Raw genomic sequence first — 10,149 nt, 5'->3', positions numbered from 1 at the left:
TGTACACATATTTATTCTACTCTAAGTGTATCCCATGAACCATAGGGACTTGTATGGACCTATCCGTCCACTTGCTAGACAAATCGTGCATATAATCGTTAGCACCACAAAGCTCAGGTTTCAAAATGTTATAAGGGTCTTATTGGGCCCTCGTCGTCTTGTTGAGATTAATGCATCTGTAAATCCATTTATTCTACCCTTAATAAGATATGACTTGGGCCTAGACGTGTTCATCTTTATTTTGTATTGAGCTAGATCAACATCTTCCTATCATGGCTTTTCCAAGTTTTTTTGGGCACAAAGGGGAGAAATCTCTGGACTTTTTGGATGACTTAGAAATGGCCTTCCTAGTCACAGGCCGGGATGACGAAGCAACCAAAGTACGGGCCTTCCCTTTAGTTCTAAAGGGTGATGCTCGAGTGTGGTATCAAGCTCTCCCGGAGGCTACAAGGGGTAATTGGGAGAATCTCAAGACCGCATTCATGCACAAGTACCAAGATACAGAGCCACCTTAAGATATTTGGAGACAACTCTTAGATCTTCGCCAAACCATAGCAGGGGAGTACCAAACCTATGAAGGCATGTTTATAAAATTGTGGGATAAATGGACAGCCTCTTTAGCTGAGGGAGAAAGAGTACCTGATTGCCTTAAGAAAGATTGTTTTCTAGCCGGACTCCATCCTCTACTAAGGGAGAAAGTCAAAGGAAAGTTTCCCACATCATATGAAGAATCAGTCACTTATGCGAGAGAGAAAGATAGAAAATTGAAGTATCAAGCCCAAGTGAAGGGGGGAGTTGAGCCCATACAGGTTTTACCAACCATGCAAAGGCCTAGAGAAATAGCAGAGGCCCCACCTGAACCAGAGATACCACAGCAAGAGCCCCTACAACGCATTACTAATCAACTCAAAAGCCTTTCATTAAATTTGGTGCAAGGAGTGCGGCCCCCTCCCCTCATAAATGAAGGCAATCGAGGTCCAATAAGACAAGAAAGAGAGTATGTTTGCTATAATTGTGGGGAGACTGGCCATGGTATGTACTTTTGCCCTCATCCTAGGCGTTTTCCAGGAAATGGGTTCCAACCAAGAAGGAGGGGACAACAAGTGACACCACCTAGGGAAAGGTTTGTTCCACCGAATCCAAGGCCTCCACCACCGGTTCAAGTTCTCCAGCATCCTCGACCACTTGCAGAGGTGCCGCCCTTGCCTGTCCAACCGCCAGAGAATCATGATGTCAGGATAATTAGTTTAGATGAGAGTGATGTCAAAGGGAAGGCCAAAGTAGTAGAGGTTGAAGCAATGCCGGTGAAGAAAGCCCGGAGAATTGAGAAGATGGAGCCTACACCACCAAAGGAGGTTGAAAATATGGAAGAGGAGGCAGAGTCATCAGTGGCTGCAAAGACACACAACAGTAAAAAGAGGAGGGCTCGCTCACACCGACACATTGAGCCAGATGATTTTCCCTTGGGTAAAGGTACTAGAACTTATGATTTGCTTGCTGATGTGAGGAATCAAGGGCGAAAAATTTCATGGCCACAATTACTACATCTATCTCCAACAGTGCAGCGACAATGGTCAAAGATGGTAAGCATTAGACCCATGAAGAATAGACATGTGAATGCAATCCAGGCTAGAAAGATGAAAGATATTGTACCTCTAGTGGAAGTCGAAATCAATGGGTAGAGAGTGTCAAAGACATATGTGGATGGAGGTGCAGAGATTTGTGTCATGACGGAAAAGTTGATGCATCGTTTGGGATTAGAGGTAAATGAAACTACTAAATTTGGGGCCAAAATGGCTAACAATGTGGTAGTAAATTGTTTGGGAGTTAATAAGAAAGTCAAGGTAAAGGTGTGTGGAGTGCAATTGGAGCTTGACATGTATGTGATGCCAGTGAAGGGGGATGGCTATCCGCTCATTCTTGGGCGACCATGGCTAATGGGAATGAAAGCCAGACAAGATTGGGAGACAGGGGCTTTAGAGCTCAGGCCACAAAAGGGGCTGCATAAAAAATGGAAGAGCACTATCTACAACATGAAGGAGGGCCGACAAGAGGATCTTGTATTAGAAACCACCGCTGATGAATGGAGTTCCAGCGAGGGTTGGTCATCTATGACAGAGGGAGAGTCTTCTAATGAGGAGGAAGAAAGCTCTCTAGAAGTGATGGGGATTACATTAAAAGGGCCTTCTAGTAGTGAAATTCCGCAGCAGCTTCCAAAGGTCGAGAAGGAGGGGTTAGAAAAAATGTTGGCTAAGGATCTATCAGTTGAGGAGAAGGCAGCCTACATGGAAGTGGTGATAAAACACTCTGCACTTTTTATTTCTGATTATGAACACATCACAGGTGTGACAGCAGTACAACATCACATTAATCTAAAAGAGGGAGCACGGCCAGTGGTGCAGCGACTATGACGATTGGGAGTAGTTCAACAAAACGCTCTACTCACTGAGGTGCAGCGACTTTTGAAGGCAGGCTTCATCTATCCAATAGGGGACTCAGAGTGGGTTTCACCTGTGGTGGTGATACCCAAGAAGAATGGAAAATGGAGGATTTGTGTGGATTACAAGCCGCTAAATGCTGCAACAAAGAGAGATCACTTTCCTCTTCCCTTTCAGGATGAAATACTCAACGAGGTGGCTGGGCATGAGAGATACACTGTTTGTGATGGGTATTCAGGTTATTTCCAGATCCGAATAGCTGAGGAGGATCAACAGAAGACCACCTTCATTACACCTTGGGGTTGTTTTGCTTACAAAGTAATGCCATTTGGATTAACAAATGCCCCAGCTACCTTCCAACGATTCATGAATTATGTCTTCCAGCCATATTTTGGGAAATCCATCAGGGTCTTTATTGATGATTTTTGTATTTATAGTTCTAAGGCTCTACATCTAGGGAAGGTGGATGAAGCTTTCAACCGACTCGCACAAATGGGGGGGCAATTAAACCATGAGAAGTGTCGAATTGGCGAAAGTAGTGTAACTTTGTTAGGGCATGTCGTAAGTGAGAGGGGCATTGAAGCAGATCCAAACAAAGTTAAGGCCCTATTGGCAATGCCATCACCATCTTCTGTGAAGCAACTAACCTCTTTCATTCAGAAGGTGCGATATATGGGGCGTTTCATTCATCTCCTCTCCCAATTAATATTTCCACTGCAACAGTTAACCCACTTCGAGGAGCTCTTGTGGAGTGACGAAAGTGAAAGGTGCTTTCACGAGGTGAAGAAGGCTCTTAGCACCCTTCCTATAATTTTACATTCTTGTTGGGATCAAGAGTTTTTTGTCAACCCGAGTTTTGGGGACAATGCTCTAGGGGCAGCACTAATACAAAAGGATGCTAAAACTGGACTAATGAGACCAGTTTACTTTTCTAGTAGAGTAATGACAGCATCAAAACGAGGGTACAAGAAGGTCGAGGTAATGGTTTTGTCTCTAATGTTTGCTATAAGAAAGTTTCGTCCTTATCTTCTCCCTAGGCCATTCAAAGTGATCACGACAGAAGAGCGTTTTTCCTATGCCTTACAGCACATGGATGTTTCAGCTAGAATCACTAAGTGGGTGATACAACTCCAAGAGTTTGACTACACCTTCAAGGTGGAGGATTCTACTCGAGCTTGCCTAGCTGATTTGTTGACCCATAGATGCCATCAAAAGAAGGAAAAGGAGAAGGGAAAGGTAAAAGAGGAGACACCTCCTCTTGAGGAGCCGCCACGGGTGGAGAATGCCCATGCCCTCTACTTCGATGGGGCCTACAAGCGTATTAAAGACAGAGCGGCAGCAGGAATAGTGGTGTTCAGTCCCGAAGGTGACAAACTTTATGGAGAAGGTATCAGCTTGGAGGATGTCCATTCTAACAATGAAGCAGAATATCAAGCCTTGCTTTTAGGTTTGAGGTGGTGTCTCTCACATGGTATCACTCGGCTTAATGTTTTTGGGGATTCTATGCTCATTGTTAAGCAAATGAAAGGAATCTGGGCTTGTAAAAATGATAACTTAGCAGTGAAAATGAGGGAAGCTAAAACTCTCATGAGAAAGCTACAGAAAGCCCAAATCTATTTTGTGCCAAGGCGCACAAATGGCGACGCAGATGCTCTAGCAGCTGAAAAATTGAAAGAGGCAATGGTGGGCATTATTGCCGTAAAGCTTCCCTTGTTTCAAGGAAAGTTTCAACTACAAGATAAGCTTTATTTTCTCGAGCAAGGTGAGGCACCTACACATATGAGTAAAAGTGAGAAAAGGTGGCTAGCTACTAAGGCCACTAAATACCGCTTGATAAATGATGTGTTGTATTGCAAAGGAAAGGATGCAGTGCTTAGAAGGGTGCCAACAGCAAAGGAGATTATAGATGTGATTAAGAGCTGCCATGAAGGGGTTTGTGGTGGACATTTTGCTCAAGAAATAACCAGCAGGAAGATTCTCCAAGCCGGTTTTGTGTGGCCTAGTCTACATCGAGATGTGCAACATTGGTGCCGCACTTGTGACGATTGCCAAAAGGCCGGACCAAGGAAGCTAGTGCATGAGGAACAAAATCCCATAACTACATATGGCCCATTTGAGAAATGGGGGATTGATGCAATAGGACCACTCCCACGAACTCAATCTGGCAAGGAATACATCATAATGGGAGTGGACTACATGACGAGGTGGGCAGAGGCTTCAGCAACTAGTAGGATCACAGCCCAAGAAGTGGAAAAATTTTTGTTTGAAAATATTTGTTGCAGGTTTGGCACACCTTTGGAAATTATCTCTGATCGGGGTCCTAGTTTTAGGGCAAACCTAGTAGGGGAGCTAATGGAAAGGCTAAAAATCAAGCACAGGCATTCTACTCCCTACTATCCACAGTGTAATGGTTTGGTCGAAAAAGTGAATGGGCTGATTTGTAAGATAATTACCAAGCAGGTACACATGCACCCCAAGCACTGGGATAAAAAATTGAATGCAGCTCTTTGGGCCTACAGGACTTCATTTAGAACCTTGCTTGGCTATACTCCATTTCACCTCGTCTATGGCCAAGAAGCTTTGCTTCCTATAGAGGTGGAACTGGCAAGTTTGCGTGTTTTAGTAGCCAATCAAGAGAAGAATCAAGATAAGAAGTTAGAGGAAAGGATCTTGGATCTAGAGAGGCTGGAGTTAGATAGAGAAGTAGCAGTCCAACACTATTCCATGCAGGCTGAAGAGAGGAGCAAGACCTTTAATAAGAAGCTGGCTAGCAAACACATAAGGGAAGGATCACTTGTGCTACGCTATGATAACCACTTCGATAACAGAAAGGATGCTAAACTTGTGTTTAAGTGGGAAGGGCCATTCATGGTCATAAGGAGATATCCAAATGGCAGTTATAAGCTAGGTGACATGGATGGGAAGGTTCACAAGACAAGGGTAAATGGATGGCGACTGAAGCCTTATTTTCAAAGAAATATGAACACTTTGGAGCAGTCATTCAATGAAGAGCCACCAATGAGGGGGTGCAGTCCTCCTTGCTCTATTGGACCATCATTCTCAAGCTAGAGGCATGAATACCTCTAGCCTAAGGGGAGGGCTAATGATCCGGGTTTTTTACAACCCGGATTATTACCACAAAATTTGGCCAAAGCCCCTATCAAGAGCTTACCATATCACTTTAGGTTTACTCTTCAAGCACTAGGTATGCTACATTGCTTCTCGATTATGATAACTCTAGCAAATGGGGGGAACAAGTTCTTAGAAGGCATGTCAATGTAAAGGGTCAATGGGATGGTTATCTTAGTGAAGATGAAAATGGATTACACCTAGGAGTTGAGTGAATGCATAGTTTTTTCAAAGGACTAGCCTCCAACTACATATGGGCTCCGTTTGCATCACTAAGATTTGGAATCTATCACCATCATTAGAGGACACCTCACCCTTGCACACAAGTCAATATCCACATCATGGTGTCATTTGGATCTTGCACAAAAGCTTACAAGCATGGACCCCTTTTGTCACATGCTTATATGTATTTATATACAGATGGGATACTAAAGTCAAAGTAGCTTTTGGAAGCCCTTTTTTATAATCTCAATAACTCCCAAGAAAAAGCGAATTTCAAGAAAATTCTCGCTAAGGCCGATCAGTTTCAATCTGGTCTACAAAGTTGCAGAAGAAACTTTTTCCAAATTCCTCACGGATTTGAAGTTACGAAGGCGCAGACTGCTGGCTATATGCAATTTTCTTCTCTCTTTCACCACACCAACTTTCCACTCTATCCTTCTTGTAAATATATTATAATAATGTGCTTTGGGCATCCACCTCTTGTAATCTAGCTCCATTTCTCTATTTTGTCTACCACCACCCTTGGCTTCTTGCATGATGACCAAGGTGGGGACTTGTCCCATCCACTACTCTCCATATTTTCAAAGATGCCATACATCATCTAGGATTATGTTAATCAAGAAGATTAGCTTAATCTAATCCCTCATGAAGGCTATATAAAGAGCCCATGGAGAATGAAGAAGGGGGAGAGGGAGAATGACAAGTCCATGAGAGCATTCTAGAATACCCTCATCTCTTTGAGGGAAGCTATGAGTGAGTTCTTTTATTATGTAGCATAATGGCAAGCTTCCTCTACCTCTTCTCCTATTATCTCCCTCTCTTCTCATCTTCTCATTCCATGTAGCATAATGGCAAGCTTCTTCTATCTCTTCTCCTCTTGTCTCCCTCTCCTCTCATCTCTCTCTCTTATATTCCAATATGGTGTCTAGTACATGTATTCTCTCTTGTAAATTTGTGTCTTGGTTCTCTTGATTCTCTTTGAGAAAAGAGAAGAAGAAGAATGACAAGCCCATGAGAGCATTCTAGAATACCCTCATCTCTTTGAGGGAAGCTATGAGTGAGTTCTTTTATTGTGTAGCATAATGGCAAGCTTCCTCTACCTCTTCTCCTATTATCTCCATCTCTTCTCATCTTCTCATTCCATGTAGCATAATGGCAAGCTTCTTCTACCTCTTCTCCTCTTGTCTCCCTCTCCTCTCATCTCTCTCTCTTATATTCCAATATGGTGTCTAGCACATATATTCTCTCTTGTAAATTTGTGTCTTGGCTTTCTTGATTCTCTTTGAGAATAGGGATGTCCTAGCCCATCCTCTCTTTGGCTAGGTGGTGCCCCTCTTTAGTTCTCTTAGTGAGGATTGGAGGTTGGATGGGTAAGAGGCAACCCGTTCATCATTTCAGCCCTCAGCGGCAACGGCAGCGGCACAGGTAGCGGTGGTGGTAGCGATGATGATGCCTCTTCTGAGGAGATATAGAGGAGCCCCATGCATGCATGCCTCCCCTTGGCTTATAATTTTCATTTTTGATATGTATTACTTTCAGCTAGTGCTTGCGATCATGACGACACAAGCACTAGAACTCATAATGTAAAAACATTTCATCTATATATATGAAATTTTGTGTGCTACATACATTGTTTTGTTTTTAGTATCCAATCTTCGAAATAATCTTTCTCTGTTTTCCCTAAGTATACAATTTGATGTTGATGGGGGGAAAAAAACCAGAGAGCATGTGGCTTTGCACGTCGATCTGCGAGTCTAAATTGCAGGATAAATGCGCGTCTATTCTCGTAAAAAACTTTTAGAGTAAACGCGGTTTTAGACGCGTAGATACACGCGTATATAGATGCACAATATGAATATATCCACTTTTTTATAAATATGATTATATATTTACGTAGCGCGTTTATAGACATGTCTATAGGCGCGTCTAAGTGTGCGTGTAACTCTGATCATAAGCGCGCTTTTAGACGTGATTTTGTAGATGCGAAAATAGACGCGTTAATAAACGCACCCAACTTTTTTTTTCACAATTCAAATATTGCGTCTACAAGCGCGTCTATGGAGCCTTTTTGTTGTAGTGCCCTGATTACTCAAGTTCCTCCTCCTCCGCATCATCTTCTAGTTCCTTCTCTCTTGGTTCTAAGTCTCGTGCAATCAAGAAACAGACAAAGAGGGACCATAAGAGGAGCAAGCTTAAGAAGACTAAGACTTTCAAGTTTGGGGATAAGGACATAAATTTTGACTCTTACTCTGATAAGAGAGATCCTACTAAGGCGTTAGCCTTTGTTAGGCAATTTGAAGTCCAAGCTCACAGGCATGTAGGCATGAACTTGAAAGACATCGCTAGCAATTGGTGATTGACTCTCATTTTGGAGGGAAGGAAACCTAAAACTTGGGAACAGTTCAAGAAGAATTTTTATGCTCAGTTCTTGCCTCCTGATTTTGAGAATGATGTCAAGAAGGAGTGGATTGGCTAGGCCAAAAAGAGCATGAGAAGGTCACTAGTTATGGTCTACTCTTCTCAAGGTTACTCCTTTCATGGAGATTAGTGATGAAGAGAAGAAAATGAAGCTTGAAGCTAGCCTACTCCCTCATTTACACAAAACCATGAAGGTGTATCCACATGAAACCTTATCTCACATGATGAGTCTCCCATCATAGCTAAAAGTTTGCATACACTTGGTATATCTCGAAAGTTGGAGATGAGTTTTTATAGAGCTAGACAAGAGCAGCTCTATGATCAACCAAGAGATAGGACTAATCAAAGAAGACCTACCTCTACCCATGACCAATATTCAAAGCCAGAGAGTAACAAGAAGAAGCATGAGTATCTCTTACCCTCTGAGATACAAAAGTACAAAGAGGAAGGAAGGTACTTTCTTTGTGGTGAGTTAGAGTATATGAAGCCTGATGTCCTCACAAAAGAAAGGAAGCAAATGTGGTTAAAGATCCTCCTCTGCCATCTCAAATTCTATTCTAGATGTGCACGCTAACACTCATTCAAATGAGAAGAAGAGACAAATCTTGAAGTGTTGGGGGACACTGAACAATCAATGAGTTTTGCTACTCTTTGATCCAAGGTCCACAGATAATTTTGTGTCACTAGGATATTGTTTAAAGGCTAAAAATTCCATCGGATCGATTGGGAACACCAATTGATCAGGTTTGGCATTTGAAGGACTTACAACCAATTCTACTCCTATTCAAGGGAAGTTGAATCTTAGAATTGACGATTACTGAGACCAAGAATCTTTTCTACTTGCACCCATAAGTAACTGTGATGTTATCTTAGGCATGCATTGGCATTACAAGATTAGACCTCTTCTTGATTTTTTTAAGAAGACCCTTGCATTTCAATTCAAGGGTCGGAACATAGTATGCATTACTGATGCTGGAGATTGGCCCGTGCCAATGGTTAGTCATGTTAGCATTTCTAAAGAAATGAAGAAAGCTATTTCTGCGTACATCATTTTTGTAAAAGAGTCAAAAGAAGCTAATGATTCAAGGGCACTTGATGCCTCTAATGAACACATAATGCCAACAAATACTTCTAAGTCTCAGAGTTTAAAAGAACCCCTGTCTTTAATTGATCAAGCTAGACATAATTTTGTTAAACAATATGAAGTCTGTTTTAGTGATACACTCCCAGGAGAGTTACCTCCTAAGTGCCTGGAAGATCACACAATTGAATTTATCCTAGGTAATTCACCAACCAACTACCTCATTGAGTAACTGCAAGTCAGCAAGAGGAGATCCTAAAACAAGTAAACAAACTGTTGGAAAAAGGGTTAGTTCAACCTAGCTCTTCTCCATACTACTCTATAGTCTTACTTGTTCAAAAGAAAGACTGTTCTTTCTGTATGTGCATAGACTACAGATCTTTGAACAAGATCACAATCAAGAAGTGTTTTACTATCCCAAGGATAGATAATATCTTGGATAAGTTGTAAGAGGGTACTATCTTTAGTCGCATTGATCTCAAGAGCGGCTATCACCAGATATAGATAGCACCTGAAGATGTTCATAACACATCTTTTTGCACAACTTTTGGACTATACAAGTTTTTAGTCATGCCATTTGGTTTGACTACTGCACCCACCACATTCAATCAAATGATGGAGAGAATTTTCAGACCTCACTCAAAGCTCACAGGTGTCTTCTTTGATGACATTCTAATATTTTCACGGTCTAAAGAAAAGCATAGAAAACATCTATCTATTGTTTTACACGAGCTTCAAAAGCATAGACTATAGGTCAATGCTAAGAAGAGTGATTTTTTTCTTTCAAAATTTCATTACTTGGGTCATATCGTTTCTCACAATCTAGTGACAATGGATCTTGAGAAGATTCGAGCCATTATT

Source organism: Lygodium microphyllum, chromosome 29, assembly GCF_053477565.2.
Source record: "Lygodium microphyllum isolate KBCC chromosome 29, Lygodium_microphyllum_v1.1.10, whole genome shotgun sequence".
Classification (NCBI taxonomy): Eukaryota; Viridiplantae; Streptophyta; class Polypodiopsida; order Schizaeales; family Lygodiaceae; genus Lygodium; species Lygodium microphyllum.
The sequence above is the reverse complement of the archived record's forward strand: the minus strand, read 5'-3'. Positions refer to the sequence as shown.